The following is a 21349-nucleotide window of genomic DNA, read 5'->3' as shown; positions in this document are numbered from 1 at the left end:
GCTGAAAAATTTCTCGGATCGAGTTTTTTTGTCTATATGTGTTATTTAGAATATTGAAAAAAAAATCCCTCTTGCTCTGAAACCATAAGTAAAAAAAATTCCTATTTGTTTAAATTTATTACTTTCTTAGGTAAATTAGGAACACACTTAAAAACCTTTCATCGTTTTCTGAAAACTAGTCTAATAATTATGAAGGTTAAAATAAAATCATCGGTTTTTTTTAACAAACTCAAAACACCCAAAAATCTTTAAGTAGATTTTAAACGAATTAACCTTTTGGATCCCGAACGCCCGTATATGCGGACGCTTGGGTGTCTACATAAAATCGCAGACAGATTTTTCGGACGTTTACACAAAATTAAGATTATTTTGTGTATAATATAAGAAACGGTATAATTATTAGATATCAAAATAATCAGGAAAAAACGATCTTTCCATATACATTAAAATGTTACATATTCCATGTAACATTACATTGTAATGTATAGAAATTTAATCGGAATTTAATTGGCTGTGAGAACGTAATAATTATGTTGGCGTTGCCTATTCGATCGCTTTTCTTTGTAACGCTGTCAGCTGTTCTATATTTATAACCAACTTTGCTCGTGTTTTGCGCTATTGTTTATGCGACTAAGTTTTCGTGTATAAATAGTTTATAACTTTTTTAGTTTCGTTTAGTTTATAAAAAATGAAGCGGGCACGTTCCCCTCTTAGTGAAAATACTATTACGAGAATGATCGAGGAAGATATAATTTTAGTCCTTTACAGCAAAACGTAAATTTTAATTTATTGTCGGATAATGTTAATTAAATTTCTGATACAGATAATCAGAGGTATATTCCAACTGTTCGACGTAGGGGAGAAGATCTCGTGAACCTGTGACTACTATTAGTTCTGATTCCTGAAGTGGGGAAAACGAGGATGGTTGGACTGAAACGGATGAAAATAACTACCCTGGGCATTTACATACGTTTTCATTTAATGAATTACCTGGAGTAAAGCACTGTTCATCTAGCAACTACCCTGTCTTAGATTAAGTTTTTTCTCACTTCTTCATTACTTGAAATGTTTGTGAAGTAAACAAACAAATATGCTGAAAAAGTAGTGTCAGCTTTCTATGCAAAATTATGGCCGAATATGTTGATATTAGGGTACAGGCAAAGGAAAACACAAAAGAACCCAGTATATTGTTGTTGTCAGCTGATGCTAAGGCTGGGGAAGAACAAAAAAAAAAGAGGAAATTAATTATACATTACTAGTAAGCCTAAAATAACACGCGATTATAATGCCCACATGGGAGGGGTTGACTGTAATGATCAAATGTTTCATTACATGAATGACCGTAAAAGTGTTAAATTATTCTGGAAGATAACTTTTAATTTGCTCACGAGAATGTTATTAAGTGTATATATATTTTTTTGTGCACAGGAAATACCACACATTCTACGACTGAACATAAATTTTCAGTTACAATAGTTAATGTATTAGCCTCTGAATGGATTTATTCAAAGAAAAATGAAAACAATGGTGACTGATAATGATGTCGAAGAGTAAGGAGGTGGTGATGCTGACAGACCTTTGCAGTTTTTTTAAAAAACTGTCCAATAAAACGGAAAAGGATCTGTGTTTGTAGCGCAGCAAGCAGCAGAACGTGAGGAAAAAGAGAAAAAAATCAACATTTATATGTGCCAAGTGCAAAAAAAAAAGGTCTACATACAAAGTGTTATCCAACACACAAATGCTAGAATTACTACTCTTCCTCAAACATTTACCTACCGTATAGTATAGTATAATATACGGTATAGTATAATAGTATAGTATATTGTATATTTATGTTAGATGTTTTTGCATTAAAATAAAACTGTTCTTATTATTGAATAATTATGTTTTGTATAGATATTTTCAATAGTGCTGAAAACTGTGTTGGGTTATAAATTCCATTCTAACCTAACTTGATGAAGGCCTCCCTGCAAAACCGAAAGTGTGTTAATTTTCAAAAAAAAATCTGACTACGTTATTTATTGAAATAATTCAATGAAATTTGGTGTGTTTGTTCATTTTTAAGTGTATTATTTTTCATAATATGTATATATAATGGTACCAGGAGATTTTTGAGATTACCTTCCTCTGCTGTTAAAAAAATATTTCAATTTTTTTCCCGGTAAGTCAGTTTTACTGTACAATTTTTTGTTTGCATTATTATCTATTTACACCATACTTAATGTTTTAGACTAGTTTATAACAAACAAAATTAAAAAAAATCGTTAGAATTGGTTAATAAATGAGTTACGAATGTTTTAGCGAAACACTGCAAAGGTGCTAAATTAGGGCTAGGGTATTACGCTGATTTTATGGAAGATATTTGTAAAAGATTTCTGAGAGCCAAAGGGTTAATTAAAGTTAAAATTTTACCAGATAAATTACGCGCAATAACTTTCCGAATCAAATAAGTGCATTCTAAAGTAATTTTAAGCTAATTTAAGAATTAAAGCGCGTTACATAAAATGGAAACATAAGCTAGAATTTGCGTTGTTCGTCGAAGTTCTTTCTTTCCTTTAGATAAATAACATGGGTACAGGCAAATTCTCTTCTCATAAGTTTGGAATAGATACTAAATTTATCTCGCCACCGCTGCTTTATCAAACGGCTAAAAAAAAAACTCCATGTAGTTTAACTAAACGTTTTAATCGATAAATTTTTTAAAGCAAATTCAACAATGTATGTTTTAAATCGGTGGAGGAGGCTTCTTTTATTTGTAGGGATAACAAGACACGACACGTAAATGAAAATGTTTCGAAATTTTTAAATTTTGTGTATAATTTCGCAACAAAACAACGATTTGATCGTGACCAAAATAACCGTTCACGATTTATAAATTGACTAAGTGGTGTCTTATATCAGATAGTTAAAAACGAGATTTTTTTTTCTTTCACACAAATAAAGCGTAATTTTGTAACGGTTATACAATTTTCTAAATTGTCATCACGCGATATAACCGGCGGAAAATTTTGATGTGTTTTAATCCTACGAAACCAATTAATAAGACCGATCAAATTATTTTTATTTTTTAGGGTAAACATAATTAAATAGTATTTATTTAGTTTCGAAGGAACTGGACCGTACATCTAATCTAATTAAAACATTACTTTTATTTAATGTTTGATTTCAAATAATTAATAGTAATTCTAATTTTTTAAAGCTTTCGATGCTACTTTGGAATCTTAAGATTTTATAAGAAAAATAAATATAAAAAAAACTAACACGAACCGTATTTATTTTTTTCTTCGTTATTTTACGGAATAAATACTTTTTTGATAACAAAATAATAGATAATCTTAGCACTAAAAATAAACACGATTTCAAATAATTTTCTATTTTCAAAACTTCTCAAGGATAGTTAAGAATTTTTATATCATTATACCTGTTTCTTTCGATGGTAATTTTTCTGTTAACTTTCAACTTTCATAGTCCATTGGAAAGTGAAGCAAGAGCGGTCGTAGAAGAGAGAAACTGGCGATTATAAATGGAAGATGATTAACAATTAATTTATCGTTTAAACAAACCGGTTATTAATAAATTCTTATTAAAGCAGTATAATTATCGAAAATAAAATCGTAACGGATAATAATATATATGTAATTAGGTATACTTTAATTAACAATGGCGTAAATATTGCATTATCTAGATCAAAATATCACTAAATAATACACCGTAATTAAAAAAAAAAATTCCGACGAGAGTAAACGTTTCAGCTGCTTATACGGTAACGATATATTAGTCAATTTTTATATGTTACCGTATTTCATTCATTAATTTTAAAAACCGGAGTTTAATTAATCTGCGTACTACGCATGACGAAGGTTTTGTACATACCAGAGATGAAATGACAACAAATATTGTGATGTAACCGGATGAAAATAAATAAATACCGGTACTGAGAGTAACAGGAAATTAAAGCAACGATATCCGGTCACACGCACGCGTCCAAACACGCTACTTTTAATCGTTTGTTCTCTTTAAATTGTAAACAATGTTTATTTACCTATATGATTATCTTGAATTAATAAATATCGATATATTTATATATTAAAAGAAAAATTATATATTAATTAACAGCAGGACTTTTAATGAAATTAAAGCTGCCGATACCCCGTAGATCAGAAACATTTACAATCGAGACCTTGAATTAACATACATTAAACTTTGTCAAAGTTGTTATCTTAAACGTGCGCAGAATATAGTGTACAATTTCAGCCTTTTGCACTATAGATATCTGATTGACAGAGATACACGATACAGGGAATGTTAAACTAAAGTAACTGAAATCGAAGGAACTTCGTTTACCACTCTACTTCATTTACAACTCTACACGTCATCGTAAGATTCTCCTTCAATACGCCAATTATTCTCATGAGTCATATGTCCTCCCACCTATGCGGCAATTACGATAGGACAAACTAAACGATTTGAAATTAAAAAATATAAAGGTCTTAACGCTGCATTTCTGATATTTCGGCAAATAACGTTAGTTCTTTCCTTCTTTCTGTTCTGTTCGAATATACCTTCCGCAACTCTGGCATCTAATGCAACCCAAAATATTAAGGCGAATCAGTTCGTAAAATAATAGGAAATAAGGTGGAACCCTATTGTAAGCATTCATTCAAGGATGGTCATTTTTAATTCTAACAATAATCTTCGAAGTCTGGCAGAAGGGAGAAAATTTATAAGCATGATATTCACATCTTTGGAAAACATCTAATTTATGGGAATGAATTGTTTAAATTATTGGACAGAAATTCTACAAAGTCAGTTATTTACAACTTGCATAAAAATCGGTTAGCTGCGATTAAAATAACGACAGAGAAAAACGGTGTGAAAAGCAGTCAGACAATGTTCTTTATGTTCGTTTACTTACAATTAAAAGATCAACAAAAGTTTTGAGAGAAAAATCTGAGAATGTACTTACAATTAGAAAATATACATATTAAAATTTCCTGATTCTTTTAACAGAAAAGTTAGGAAGATACTACTGAATAGTAAAAATTCATTCGTAGAAAATTTCTTTTAAAAATTAAAAAAAACAAGCAAAACAAAGGTAATGCTGATGTTAAAAAAATATACTTTTTTTAAGCAACTAGTAAAATTACAAAGATGAATTAAATCAGAAGTAAATTACAAAAAGGATCGCCTTAACGAAATATTCAAATATCAAATAATTTCGAAATATATGAACTTCAAGTTTTATAAATCCACAACCTAGAAAATGACGTACGGTTGATAAAACTAATAAGATTTTGGGCGAAAAATAAGGAAAGGAAAAGTCCATAAAATCAGTCGATTACAATATCTCAGGAAAAAATGGAAAATTTTCATATGTTCCATTTGAAAAATACAAGAGAAATAAAGAAAAAAATTCTTAAAAACGTGCGTCCGAAAATGGTTCGTTTTCGAGTTACAGCTAGCGAAATACTCCGATTTCTGCTTCAAGGATAAGAAAACCCATACTGACATTTTTGTAATTTTTCTTTTTCCTATTTAGCCTCCGGTAACTACCGTTTAGATAATACTTCAGAGGATGAATGAGGATGATATGTATGAGTGTGAATGAAGTGTAGTCTTGTACATTCTCAGTTCGACCATACCTGAGATGTGTGGTTAATTGAAACCCAACCACCAAAGAACACCGGTATCCACGATCTAGTATTCAAGTCCGTGTAAAAATAGCTGGCTTTACTAGGACTTGAACGCTGGAACTCTCGACTTCCAAATCAGCTGATTTGGGAAGACGCGTTCACCACTAGACCAACCCGGTGGGTTGACATTTTTGTACTTAATTTAATCAGACAACTCTGATTTTTTCAAAAGGTTTTTGATCTGAAACTGGTAAAATTGAATAAAATAGGTCACAAAACTGTATCTCTAGATCATTCAAAGTGGGCGATAACGAACGCCCCCTTCTGAGCGCTAGAGGCCTTCAAGGGGAGTGGTAGAAAGCCCAGAGAAAATTGGAGGCGTTCAAACTGTCTAGGATGGCGATGGCTGATTAAAAAAAGGCAAAAATTATGTTTTCCTGATATTGTAAAGTAAAATGTAAGTTTCTACTAAAAAGCAGGAGATACCACGTTTAAAAACAATAATTGCAAGCGATTGAAAACAGCAACTGCAATTATTATTTTTAATAAGTAAGTATACAAATTTTGGGGGCGCTAAAAAAATTTTGATTCTCAATGTTGAGAATCAACAGAATTTTCGGTGGGCGAAAATGTTTGAGAATCAATGCTCTAGATTAAATAGGTCACCTCGTGGACCTTTGAGAAAATTGTTGTAAAACAAAAAAAAAAATTGATCACAATTTTTTAGGTTCGACGTAAAATAGCAAATTAAACTGCCAGTAAACAAAAAAAATTGTAAATAATAATTTAATTCTAAAAAATCTATGTAAAGAACACTAACTAAACACAAGTCAATTTTAAGAAATTTGACTTTCATTAAAAACAAACCAGACCGAAACGCTGCAGAAAATATACCGCATTATAGTTTTAAATCGAAACTATTATCATTTCAATATTAGTAAATATCTAGAAAAACTAATGATTAAGAATAATTACATAAAAACGTATTAGAAACTTACTGTGACCATTACTGTTCAAAATCTAATCCTTCAATGTTTACATCATGTTCCGCTCCATTTAAAATCCCTCGGGTGGTTCTTCAAAAATATCAGGATTATTTCGTATGTCACCGGTGTTGAAATTCCTTGTCATTAATTCATCTATACTAGTTATGTTTTATTTGAATACTATTTCGTACGACACGTCAGATGACGATGGCGTTGTCACGTGACCTAGGATTAATTAACTGGTCCGCCTCGCCCACCTAGTTCCCGTAAAAATTATATTCCAATAATTTCTACCTTATTGACTTAATTGAGGAGCAGGTTGAAAAATCATTTCTATTTTCGTTAGCGGTGGAATGTCTTAAACGAGGTGGCAAATTATTTTCTAAGAAAATTTAAGTTAACTATAAATATACCACACCAAATATTGACGTAAAAATCTGCGTTGAAAGTTTTCAACGCAGATATCTACTGTATTATGTGGAGTCTCAAAACTCTCCGATGATGATTATTTCGTAATTATTAACCCGACTCTTGAGAAAATTTCCTCACCGGTAAATAAAATATTCTATAATGGTCGTCTTGAAGTAGGTGAAAAATTTTAGACGCAACGGAAAGCCTCCAGGTAGTAAATTTAGAAGTTCCTACAAGTATTACGATGCGATTTGAAATTCTTCTAGTACTCCCGAATTACGTCCTGGTCTTCAATAAAGTTTCAAAAAACTAACATGATAAAAATAAAAATTAGTTTTCAGTTTTGAAGCCTGGACAGGAGTACAAATGAAAACAAGTTTACCGGTTGAATCTAAAAACAAATTACTATATATTTTTTTTGCAGCATCGCTGTTTTTTTATCCTTACTACATTTATTTAAAACTTTTATTATCGTAATTATTTTACTACTATTATTATAATTAAACCACCACGAGGTGCTCATCATCATTTTAGCGTGGAATGTATCACCGGAAGATAATTTCTTATAGCAATTTGTCTTTATTTTATTTTTTAGTAAATTTTTTAAATTTTATTAGTCATCATTTTATCGACTTTCTTGTATCATTTTTTATAAAGTAATTTACTTTTTTATCTAGGGTTCACTGGCCAAGCCCAAGGCAAACCAAGAAGAACCATCTTCCTTCCTTACTTTCCATCAGCGTTGCAATTTTTTGCACTCGACAGTTAATGCGCTTAAATAATCCACATACCCTATAACAATGATAATTAGCGGGTGTTTAGTAGTACTAGTAATAATAATAGTTATTAACAAAAGGCACTATATAAAAAATAACAATAACAAAATTATGATGTTTATAAGATTATTTAAAATGCTACATTAAATGGAAATTTAATTAGTAATCATTTGATTTAGAATTCAACAAGCTGCGCATTATAGTATTTACATAAAACAATTTAAATTAATAAATTAAAAATTACAAACCATTACCATAAAACAACCGAAAAGCGCATGCGTAATTATTTTTGTGATCTGATCAAAAAGAAACAACAAGCGAGTCACCGAAAAAGAGAACAGGCTTAGAGAAGATTTTCTAGGAAAAGCCAAAGAAGAAAAGATTCTTTTCCCACTACCCGTGTACAGCTAAGTGCCAATGACGCATGCCTGCCTACACTAAACCGATCTCGTTAACAATTAGTTTATAATTTGTATACACAAAATTATTGAGAAAAAAAAACTTTTATAATACAAAGAAATACCGTACTTCAACACTAAAATAGCAAAGTATGCCGTTTGTATGGTGCAAAAATAAAACAGGAAGATGCATGCATTTCAGGAGAGGGTTGAAAAATCGATAGTACGTATTATATTAGTACTGCTCCAGTCCACAATGCTTCACCCCGGTTAGAAACTGATGCAATATAGAGGAAAAAGCATACAACATTAAACAAAATTAAACCTAACATTCTTTACGGGGCCGCAATTATAATTATCCTACCGTTTACATTTACTAATATTAAACTTAAACAGACAGCCTACATCTACAATAAAACATTTATCTTACGACAAAAAAATCTATAAAAACATTCTGAAAAAATAAAACTACCAAAAAAATGAAATAATTTCTGGAGTTTAATAATTTTAAAACATAAATAACTTTAACAATCCGTTTCATATTACACAATCATTAACAAGTAATCGTATTATTTAACAAATTCTGTATGAAAACAATCATTTATGTTAACTAGCTATTTTAACCGGGTAGACAGATTTATATGTCCCGCTATTCTAAGAATATGAAATTCTTTTGTTTCATATACGGTGTCCCGGAATGTGATGACAAAACTTACGGGACTGATATGAATATGATAATAAACAAAAATAAGGCACATACGGCCCCAAATGCCGTATTTTGCTTATTTCATTGTACAGAACAGGCACAAAATTGTCAGCTCCAATTAATTTTTGAAATCCACTTAACAATTTCGGCCACATTTGCACTGTTTGTTTACAACTTAGCTGTTAACATTTAATCTCGTACAACATAATTCGATAAAATGAATATTTACGAACCATTAATGATTAAAAATTAAAATGCCTACCAGTTTGGAATTTTCAAGGTTATTTATTTTGAACATGATAGATACAAGTAAAACAAATTTCATTCAAGTATCTCAATCTGTTCTTAAAATATATTTTTTTATTGAAAAAAAAAGAAAAAAAAAGGCGAACATGGAAAAAGGAAGCTAGACAAGACATTATTAGTTAATATAGTTTTTTTTATTTTAACTTTTTCTGTAAATCAGTCCCTTAAGATTGGCCACAACCTCCCGGGCACTTTCTGTTTTTTGTATGTATGTGTGCGCGTGTGGGTGTGTGCGCGCGCGTGCGCATACATATTAACATGAACATATTTTTTAAAATAAAAATGTACACAGGAAAAAACATTTCATATTATTCCTAAATGATTTAAAGAAAAAAATATTCGATATATATATGAAAAAAGATGATTTATTTTTGTTTACCTTAATTGCAAAGAAAATGTATGTAACTAGTATTATCGAACAAGCTGTTCAATAAATTTTTAATTTTTTTATATTCTACATCTTTCGATTATACGACAGCTTCGTATTCTATAACGAACCACATATCCGGTTTACGAATACACAGATCCGAGGAGGATTTAATTTGCAATATATCATACAAATAATCTCTCTCTCTCTCTCTCTGTAATATACATATATTTATATCAGGAATGGTAATCCATTAAATTATTACGAATCGCGTAATTATCACTATATATATATATATCTTTCAATGGGAAGTCTGGCAGTCATATATTTCCCCACGCCACGCAATTCTAAGAATTGGAGACGGGGTTTCCTTATGTAATCGAGTTTCTTCTCGGATGTCTTATTAGTAACCGGGAAAAAAATATAAATTAGTTGCAGTCTATATTTTAACCCATCGAAGAAAAATTGTTTATAAATAATATGTTGCTTCTACTCCGGGAAAATATACCCCAATTTTCCGATATAACTGTGCTTGGGATCGACACAATCACAAAACCTAGAACACATTGAAAAAATCCTTTGGGTGGGGTTATTTAACTTGCGTTTCGAGGTTCTTATTAGATGGCCCTTTTTCCTTATAAGATTTCCCTGATCGTTTTGTAGAGTTTTGTTTTAAAAGCCGACCTCGATGTTTTTTGTTCGGTGGAGATGACTGCATACGCACCCTTCAAAGGAAACGGAGGACTTTCTATATCCTATGTTCCTATAAACCCGAGCCGGAACGTGCTTAGTAGGTAAACCTATCTTCTAATACGTACATAAGTAATAATCGTTTAGTACGTTCTATGGAACAAAATAGTATATTAAATTTGCCGGTCGTGGAAAATTCTTGGACTTTGTACTCTGAAGGCCGAACATTAAAAAAATCATTGTCGTTGTTCAAACACTTTTTAATTACATTTTTTTTTAATTTTAGGGTATATATACTTCAATGCTGTTCAAGAACCGATAAAGTTACCCAACTATAACTATGTCCTTTTTGAGTTGGATAGCAAATTTATGGGATTTTTTGGCTGAAATAAACAACGGCCTTCGCATATCAACGTAGTTAACAGGAAATTTATAAAAATTGATTCATAAACGCAGTAAGTTCATGCAAATAATTCGATTTAATGCTAATTTTAGGAATTAAAATAAAGAAATTTTGATGAACGGACAACAATCTAACGAAGATCTTTTGAAAATTACATAAAACAGGATTCTACATTTTAACGACAGTACAAACATAATTCATGCAAGTATTTAGGTATTTCTCTTTAATTTTAATATCGCTATATTTTTAATTAAAATAAGGAACTGAACTGAAAAGGCACATCCTTTTTCACATAAAAAAGGGAACTCTTTTTAATATCAACATTTCAATGCTTTTCTCTTACTGCCAACTTGAATACAAGTTCATTTTTATCCCCATTACTCATATCGTTATAAAGTTTTTTTTAAAAGTCAATACAAACATACACCGACCAATGAATGCATTTATAATAAATAAAAAAAAGAGTTTTCCCCCCTAAAATAGGTGATAAAATGTTTAAGCGTAAACAAATTTTAATAGATTAGAAACAACGCCTGGAAGAGAAAGAATATAATAATGAATAATTAGCGATTTTGTTTTTAACGAATGGAAGAGGTTAATTAAAAATCCAATAATGCTTTTGATGTTAAGATTAAACAATTCGTGGAGGGAGGGGAAATTGTTTCGAATAAAATACTTGCATTTTTATTCTTAATTAAGCTACGAATGAACTCTTAAATGTACATAATAGTGCATTTACTTGTAATTTATAAAACATCAAGATGCCTATTTAATATTAATTCAAGTCGTATGCTAAAACACACACACAGGTGTATATATATGCAACTTTCTTCTGCAGGTCATTAACCTACAAAGAAGAAAACTATCAAGTTGCATAGTACTTCAAAAATTATTATACGTACAGAAAATTTTATACGTTAAAAACAATAATTTCTCATATTTAATACAATAAATTGTACTATCGTTATCTTATCTGTAGTCTCAACAACCGCTCATATCTATTGAAACCGCAAAAATGTGGTTTTGTTTGAATAATAGTCTAAACTAGAAATTTTAAAAATACCTGCATATTTCATGACTTTATTAGGTAAGTAAAGATTACGCAAAAATAAAAATAAAAAACAGAAAAGGTCAGGTCTACATTATGTTTATAATTAATAGCTTTGCAACATAAATAAAGATATAATTTTTTAAATCGGGAAAACAATTTTAAAAAAATGTTAAAATTTGATTACATTTACGATATACTAATTGTAAAGAACGGCTTATTACAATTTATACTTTTGTCGTTCGATTTCGTTGCGGGTAAATTTTATTAAATTTGGTTTTTATCCGAATTACAAATAAAACAAAAGGTATTTATTTCCTCTTTCGAAAATCAACCGACATTGATCGTATAGATTAGTATGGTATGCAACAAAACAAGTTATTTACGCTTAATTTGAAACGAGCCAGAATAACATAATGCCTTTTTTTTGTAAGAGGGAGACTAATAATAAAAATATACTTATGATTTCTGAACGGGGTAGTTGAAACTTCAATTTTAGAATTTTTTCCTCACATTTTTCATCTGGCGTTATAAATATAAAAAAGATGGGGAAAAACAGGATTAAAGACAAAGTAGAAAAAAGTTACTTAGCAGCGAATATGGTCTGATTAACCTTCATCTCTTATAAGTTGACGGTTACGGTGCAATCAGAATGTCCCAGAGTGCAGCATTATACAAATTGATAAGTAAAAAATAAAATAACATGCTAATGGCCTAATCCACGATTAATAAATCGATTCCTGTAGACTACCGATGTTAAATGACGCCGAGTGCTGTTTAAATACACGGTTTTGGTATTTATTAGTAGCTAGTGATGATGAAAGTCGATGCTACTAAAAAATTGTTAAAAATAAGCAATAACTTAACGAACGATTATTATTATTGTTATTTCAGACACTCTACAAAAAAATACCTCTCATAAATGTAACCGTAAAATTTCTGGTCTTTCTTTGGAATATATTTTTACGTGGTGCAAACGTTTAATTCGGTTTAAGAGAATAAAATCTGAAGTAATTTTAGTAAGATATTTGTGTTATTTACAGCAAAACAAAGAAGTTGACTGGTTTTGCTTTTTTGTAATTTGAAAACTAAACAGAGAAAGGATCGTACAACAATGTCTTAAAACAGTTTTTTTTCTTCTACATTTAAAAGTACTTTGTAATGCAACTGTACCGGTAAATTTGTAGTCTTGAACAAACTCGGGTGGAATACTCCTGAGACGTGTGGTTAATTGAAACCCAACCGCCAAAGAACACCGGTATCCACGATCTAGTATTCAAATCCGAATAAAAGTTTATTAGGATTTGAACCTGAGAACTTCGACATCAGCTGATTTATGAAGACGAGTTTACTACTAGACTAACCCGGTGGGTTTTTTCTTATATTCTGAAAGAATGAACGTTACTAAAAAAAAAAATAAATAATATTCTGACCGGGCATTTCCTTCCTAATATTTAGATATGAACTGACTTTAGATGGTAAATTTCAAAATAATATTTATTTCATTCGGAAACCCTCCACGTGACGCCCGAGATATTAATTATATCTAGAGATGAGAGAAGGTTTTTATTCTGAGGGAGAGGAGGGATATGTTGCCAGATGAATCTTTTATAAATAGAGGAAAAATATTTGTTGTTATATATATCGTTTATTGATCTCTTCAGAGTAACCCTGATGATCCCTAAAATTGTGGAAAGGACTTTGATGGACCACATTTTTGGTAGGAATTATTTATTACTTTTCGTGCTCCCTCAGGATGTAGATCGTCCCTTTTGAAATATTCAGCCGGAATTCCTTTATCTTCCACTCTTCCTCACTAGTTACATTACACGTGTTGTGGTAAGAGGGTAGTCAAATCCGTGTTCAAGTTTTAGGAACCTCATCGAATTAGCGCATTATTATAGCCGGTTTTGTCCTAGAGACTAAAATGGAGACTCTTCTCTTAAATTGTATATGACATATCATAAAAAAAAGAACATATTCCAAGCGTATTAATATTCAGTTTATAGATAATTAAATAATTAAGATTTACTGAATGAAAAAAAAACAGATAATGCAAATCGGTTATCGTAAACACAGTGTGATACACAGTCTATAATGCATTATAAATATTTATTCTTCAATAGCATTTATAAATCGTTAATAATAATGGGTAATAAAACAAATATAGCATACCAACAAAAATCGATGAAAATAAATTAAACACAGAGAGTTTTAAGACTACGCAATAATACTGATAATAAAAATATAAAATAATGAACTTCGAACCGAACGGAAAGCAAATGGCAAATATGCAAGCTCTACGATGAGCGATTAGAGTAATTACACAGAATTCAAGGCTGATTATCCAATATGCATTAATAATATTTATCAATATAACTAAACAATTTAAAAAAATAACGCTTATCTACAGAAGAGTTACTAAAATTCTGTTATATATTAGGCACGAATAACTGAACATAAATAATTAAATTTAAAAATCCATTATTTATAAATTCATAAATATGGAAAAACTTTATACTTTCAAAGTCAAAAGTTAAAAATAAATAAGTTAATATTTATAACAATTAAAAACGAGGACCGTTTATCAGTATTCATAGTGAACCCACAATGAATATTTAATAAACAAAAAGTTTATAGAAGAGAAACTACAAAAAGAAATGTATATCTTAAACAACCTATAAAACAGAAAATTCGTTAAGCAATGTAATTTAAAATTAACTTAAAACGAATTATAAATTAGAATATGGAAGAATTAATATATATAAATATATATATAGAACTAAATTGAAACACTTAAAAGAACGGTAGTAAAGTAATAAATTAAATGACGTTCTGATTTATAAAGCTGTGTGTTTTAACGACGACGAATACAGGTTAAGGATTTTTTAATCCGGTATTGTGGCGCAATCACGCAAATGTTTTTTTAAATTTTAATGAAATTTTAAATTGTTTTTCAACGATTAATAAGATTTTTTATCGTTTAGGTTTTCAAAATATTTTAAATTTTATTATTTTTTAAAAAATTAATATAGATACTGTTATCTTTCAATTTAATTAATAACGGGTGATCAACAGTATATTTACAACTATACTAGTAATTAAAGTAAGAGAAAAAATAATTTTTATTGTTAAAAAAGAAAGGATCATACTGCTGCGAGTTAACACATCGTCTGGGTTTTTTGAATTAGAAAAATTGAAGTTCACTGCGGAATAAAACAAAACATTGCTAAATAAATACCGGCATAAATGGTTACGCAATTAATCTATCAACCCGAACAGAATTATTAAAAACAATTTCTTATCAAATTTAAAATATACGATTTAAAAACAATTATAGAAACACTATTTCAAATAGGTATTTACGTATTAGCCCGTCGATCATAACCATAATGATCCCGTATCATCAACATATTTTACATATTAAAAATATGAGCATTAAATGCTCGCTAATCTCGATTAATTAACAGCAATGTTTCGATTATTTAAATAAATAATTAAAATAATTACTGAATTTATTATTTAAATACTCAAAATATTACTGTGTTAACTTGTCAAGGTTAGCGAGCGTGGGTTAAGTTTGGTTAAATTATATTTATAAAATAAATAAATATAAACGGTTATATCGGGTGATTACCCGATTTTTTTTTTTAATAACCCAAAAGTTTGCAATTTTTTGGTCGACGGACTAATACGTAAGTTCCTTGAACTAATATAAATGACTTAATTAGGCGGATAAAGATACAAAAAATTTAATATATAACCCACACTGAATAAAAAATTAGTCATCCATCTAATAAATACAAAAAAAAACCCTAATGACAATAAACAATTTTAATAAATTCCGTAATAATTTTACATTATTTACCGACATGCATACATGTTATTATACGATGTAATAAATTAATTAAATTTGTAAGACATGCAATAATTATAATTAAGCAAATTAAAGAAAATAAAATCTGTAAAACATATTTCTATTTATTTTTCGATCATTTGGAATGGAAAAAGAGAGGAGAGGGGATAAGACAAGACGTTCATATAACAGTATATAAATCCATTCTTGCATGCAGCCCCCGACTGAAATGGCAATCCAATACCCGATAAAAATTTATTTATCAATATTTACCTCGAACAACACATATAATTTAAATCACCGAACGGATTATAACACTATCACTTAATCTGATTATTAAATTAACACATTAAATCGAGAAAAAAAACACGATATAATTCCCGGAACCGTAATAAATCCATACGAACGGCTGCGAGCGACCATGACTTACAGAGCAAAAGGGGACGAACTAACTAAACTAGTAGCGCTACCGTGCGGTAAAATACACAACCACACCCTTATGCCGTAGGTATTACGTCACCACTTTAGCAGTCATTAATTCTATTAAATTCTTTTCTTATTATTTTTTTTTTCATGAATTGCTACAATTGTTACAAATTCAGCGAGATCATTTTTATTAAAAACAATAAGTAGACTAATAAAATCAACTGTTGCGTTAAGTATCCGCTTTAAGTTATATTACGCATCAGAATTTTAAACGTCACAATATTGTTTACAAAAATAATTTTACTATTTATTTATATAAATAGCTACAATAAAATACATATTACTGGAAATAACTTTTAACTATATTACCCGTTTCTAATGGAAAAAAAACAAACGAAGTGGTCTTATCTCAATGCTCGATCTCTTTTCTGTTAATTTACACATTTCATTTTATTATCCAAATTATTTTTAAAAAAATAAAAAATACCCTTTCTGGTACTATTTTTTTTTTTTAACCTTTCGTGACTTGACTTTGGTCCATGTGAAACGCACAAAATACATTGTAATAATATATCCGAATAAAATCAATGCTACCTCATTCGTAAAATTTTGGCGCTTTCTAACGCAAAGTTTTCCAATTATTGTTCTTATTATCGTTATAACTACATCAGTCGGTAACTATTATTATTTAAAAGCAATAAGAATAAAAACTGGTATATCGTTTTTATTCACTTCTCAATCGATTACTTGCAAGTGTAACGTTTTACAACCCCGGTGGCGGGAAATATTTAATTATGCATTTTTTATCAAAAATCACTTTATTCATGATTTCATAACGTCTCATTCGCGCTCGCGCGCACAAACTGTAAAAATAATGAAGCAATACACATTTAAACAATAAATCTTTTGGTAATATACTTGTAAAATTCTTAACTAACACGAAGAAAATTACAACCGTAAATAATCGCTGCCCATATATAAATGTTAAAACTTTTGGGGGTTACAACTCTGCAAAATGGTAGCGATTTAATGTTTTTCACAAAAGTGACCTGCACAACCAATTAAATAATTGATCAACAAAGAAAAATAGCAAATGCTCCTACTCTTCAAAACCATCTATAATTCAGTATGATAACATCAGCTGGGATGTATAGTAGGCCAATTTTGAAACTACCAATGAAAAACATAAAATGGCACAATTTTGATTAGCATGGTGGCAGCCCAGGATTTTATTTCAAAATTGTCGCTTTTAATTCACTTTAAAATTATCTGTCACAACCCTACCCTTTCCATTTAAACTATTGTGAGTCCCCTCCCTTAAGGACTGCTTTTAATGAGATATATATACAATTATTTACGTCTGAAATATCAAACGAGGGTTCCTTTCCTCATCTAAAGATAATTTCCAAAATCATTGATAAATTTTAACATATGAGTTTTTTATATGCTCTCGCACCAGCAACAAATAATTTGATCCCGATTACCTATAGAGGTCTTTCAACATGTTTTTCAATTTACAATATTTTTTTGAAAATTTTGTAGAAAAAAAATTGTAAAAACCAAAAATTAATAACAATAAGAAATAAAATACATAATATATTATATGATGAAAAACAGATAAAACAAGGTCAGATCTGTTTTTTAATTATTTCCGATAGATTTTTTTCAGTCACCTTGAAACGAATTTACAACTGTTAAATAACTGCACGTAACAAAATCATGATCTGTCAGTCGATATAAATTTAAAAGGATATGTTCCGAAACTGTTAACATAACCTAAGTTTTGCGAAGTAATTACTTAAGTGTTTCGGAACACATAAAAAAGTTTCCGCGGCATTGGCCTAAGTTGATATGTTTTTTTCTAAAAACTCCCTTCTTAAGAATGGACTTAAACCAAAAAAAAAAAAAAATTATTTCTACTTTCATCAAAGTTTTTATGACATTTAATGTTAATCAATTAAACATTTTTGAAATCTAAATTCAAATAGTTCCCCCATCCTTAGGCACGGAACCTGTTGACTGTTTAGAGAAATAAAAATCATATGAATATTATAAAATCATATAATCCTTTCGAGGGAGAAAGGGATCAAGAAAAGTGTAAGTAAGTGTATGTAAGTAGGGATAAGAGACGATATATACGTACAGAGATCCTGGAAAGAAAACTCATCCGAAGGAGTAACTTTAAAGCCTTCCAGGATTCATCCCACCTAACCCAACGGGTTGGTCTAGTGGTGAACGCGTCTTCCCAAATCAGCTGATTTGGAAGTCGAGTTCCAGCGTTCAAATCTTAGTAAAGGCAGTTGCTTTCATACGGATTTGAATACTAGATCGTGGATACCGGTTTCTTTGGTGGTTGGGTTTCAATTAAGCACACATTTTAGGAATGGTCGAACTGAGACTGTACACGACTACACTTCATTTACACTCATACATATCATTCATATCATACATATTCATCCTCTGACCTGAATGATAACACCTGAACGGTAATTCCCGGATGCTAAACAGGGAAAAAAGGATTCATCCCGACCATAATCCCTCAGGAGATGTTTTTTATCCAGATTTAGAAAAGCAAAGTACTGATTACGGTCTTTGCAATGATAATAAATAATTTGCAAAAAATTACTTTTCGTTCATATTCTAACTGAAATTTTGAGAAGGGTTTAAGAAAAAAATCTCGTTCTCAGAATCTGGTAATCTAGTGGCATTAAGTCAGGTGATCGTGGGGCCAATCGATCAGTCCACCACGTCCAATCCAGTTTAAGAAGTTACCATTCAAGTGATTTCTAGCTAATAAAGAAAAATGTGCCGTTGCACCATCGTGCTGGAAAATCATTTGCAATCTAGTTTGTAAAGGTACATCCTCCAAAAAAAATCCGGCAAATTATTTTTCAAGAAATGAACGTATGCATCTCCCGTAAAATCATTAAAAACAAACGGTCCCAGAATTTTGTCATAAATAATGCCACACCAAACATTAATGAGAAATCTATGTTGGAAACTAGTTCCACAATACCATGGAGATGTCTTCGCTCCATGAATGATTATTTTGAAGACTCAGTTTCCCATAAAAGTGGCTTCATCAATAAATAAAATTGAATTTACTTTATCAGCGTTGTCTAGAAGCCAATGACAGAAGTTTAACCGTCGGGGGGTAATCTGTTGACCGCAAATTTTGAATCTTCTGCAGGCGGAAAAGATAAAGATTTTCATTTTCGTAGGATGCGCCACACTTTGTTTTTTGACAAACCAGTGCGACATAAAATTCGCCTGGTACGGATGCCTGGGCTACGCTGAGTATGCTGAATCGCACGATAAAAAATAAAGTTTTTATTTACTATTTCGGCTGTATTTACATTAATTTTCTCAGGATTAAATTCTCTACAGGTTTTGTTAATAAATCTTCCGCATTTATTACTCATTTAACAAAGTTACTGTACTAAAAACCTAAAAAAAACTTGGATTTTAGAAATCGAATTTTGTGTTTTACGTGGATATCTTAAAAACTATTGGAGTTACAGTTGTCGGACCTATCTTATACTACTTCGCAGCTCAAATTACATAAGAAACCATCCACTTTACGCCTTAAATTGGGTCCCAAAAATTACAGCAGAGGTTCTTTTTATTAAGAGTTGAAATATGGGCGAAATCTTTCGCGAAAACAAAGCGTTCCGAGTCCAATGTTTTTTGAACTTTTTTTATTATTATTACCAGTAGTACATGTTCTGAAAGTTTCTAAGACGGACACCCTGTGTGTAGTATATATAGACCAACGAATAACTCAATACAAAGAGAGAAAAAAAATCGCAATTAAGTTTATTTTCTTTATTCACGCTAGTTACTAAATTTCATATTACTATTATAATTACACTAAAGAGATAAAGAGAGAGAAAATAAAATAATTAAAACATTATATTTCATAAAATACATCGAAGGAAACACACATACAAATGTAGGCCATTACTACAAATTTATATGACAATTAATTAGTTAATTAATTAATCTAGATCCGGTCTGTTTACGTTAGAAGTAGAGGTGAACAATACAATCTAATTACTTTTTTGTAATCACACTAACAAGATTTCTCGGATAAATTAATCAATATTATTACCTATAATTTTTTTAAACTTAAAATCATTAAGAGCAATATTATTTGTTTAGAATTACAGTAATTACCTTAATTACTTACAGATCTTTCCAAACAAAATGACGTGTAATAAAATCTTGTTAAATAGAAGTTAACATTTTTTTTTTATTCTTGAAGTACGAAAAAAATTATTAATTCAATTAAATAGAAGATAACACAACCCTCTTACGTGAAATTTGTTATTTTAAGAAAGTCCCAATCAACTCGGTTCATTGCTTAATTGACATCATATAACAACTGTACGCTGAATCTTCATAGATGATATTTTTTTTAAACAAATTAAATTTAATTTTCAAACAAAAAGTTGATTTTTTATTTATTTTAGTAACAAAAATGAGGAATTTTATATCTTCAAAAACTCTTCTTTTTTTACAATTTTATTAGCTTTTTAATTATATTAATCTACAGTTTAGTCAATTAATTACGAAAAATACATCTTAATGTATTTTTAATTATTTTTATACGATTATCGGAGAATTTAATAAATTTCATTACAAACTATTCTGAATAAATTGTATTTTAATCTAGCTAATTTCTTACTTCTTACTTAATCAATTCAGGGTATGATGATAATCGATGAAATGCGATGATACATGATGCATAATTCTAAAACAGAAAGAGATATATTAATTCGTCGCTACGCAGTCTCAGTTCCAATTTTTCTTATGAATGTGACATGTATAAAAATATACAAGAGACAAAAAATCAGAGAATTGTTTTCTCTAAGGATAATGATGTTCACAAAACACCCACTTTTTATACACAATAGGCTAAAGAAGTCGCCATCACTTGTATTTCAACGGAGTAGGTATGCCGATTACACAAAAAAAAAAATTTGTTGAACCGTGTAGGAAATTGTAAACCACTTTACACCTCCTTTTCCTGTTAATCACAGCACGGGAATCTTGTTATTTTTTATGAGTATGTCGCTTTCTGCGGTAACTAGTAATTGCTATCAAATTACCTACAATCGTTAAAGGTTATGCATTAATATACACATCTTGTTTTGGGGAGCGAAAAAAACAAACAAAAAATGTATTTAACCGATAGAAAACTATGTTTCTATCTTTAACAGCGAAGGTTTTGCCAGTCTACAAACATTAAAGCACATCGACGTACGTGACATAGAAAAAGTAATAATCTTCACAAATTCCCATAGTGGAATAACAATAGAAAATAAATTAATGGACAACGCC

At 29.9% G+C, this 21349-nt stretch overlaps 1 protein-coding gene across 8 annotated transcripts in view; it reads right to left on the bottom strand.

Moving 5' to 3' along the window:
• The window catches only part of milt (trafficking kinesin-binding protein milt), a 370892-nt gene that overhangs the window by 75640 nt on the left and 273903 nt on the right, over positions 1-21349 (bottom strand). The window contains exon 1 of one of the 8 annotated variants that reach the window (XM_075364623.1): positions 15854-16012. The exons of 6 other annotated variants lie outside the window; for them this stretch is intronic. The gene's annotated coding sequence lies outside the window, so the exon portion shown is untranslated. Of the gene's footprint in view, positions 1-15853; positions 16013-21349 lie in introns of those variants that run through there. One more of the 8 variants, XM_075364624.1, reaches the window with a different exon arrangement.

Source organism: Lycorma delicatula, chromosome 4 (assembly GCF_047948215.1).
Source record: "Lycorma delicatula isolate Av1 chromosome 4, ASM4794821v1, whole genome shotgun sequence".
Taxonomy (NCBI): domain Eukaryota; kingdom Metazoa; phylum Arthropoda; class Insecta; order Hemiptera; family Fulgoridae; genus Lycorma; species Lycorma delicatula.
The sequence above is the reverse complement of the archived record's forward strand: the minus strand, read 5'-3'. Positions and strand labels throughout refer to the sequence as shown.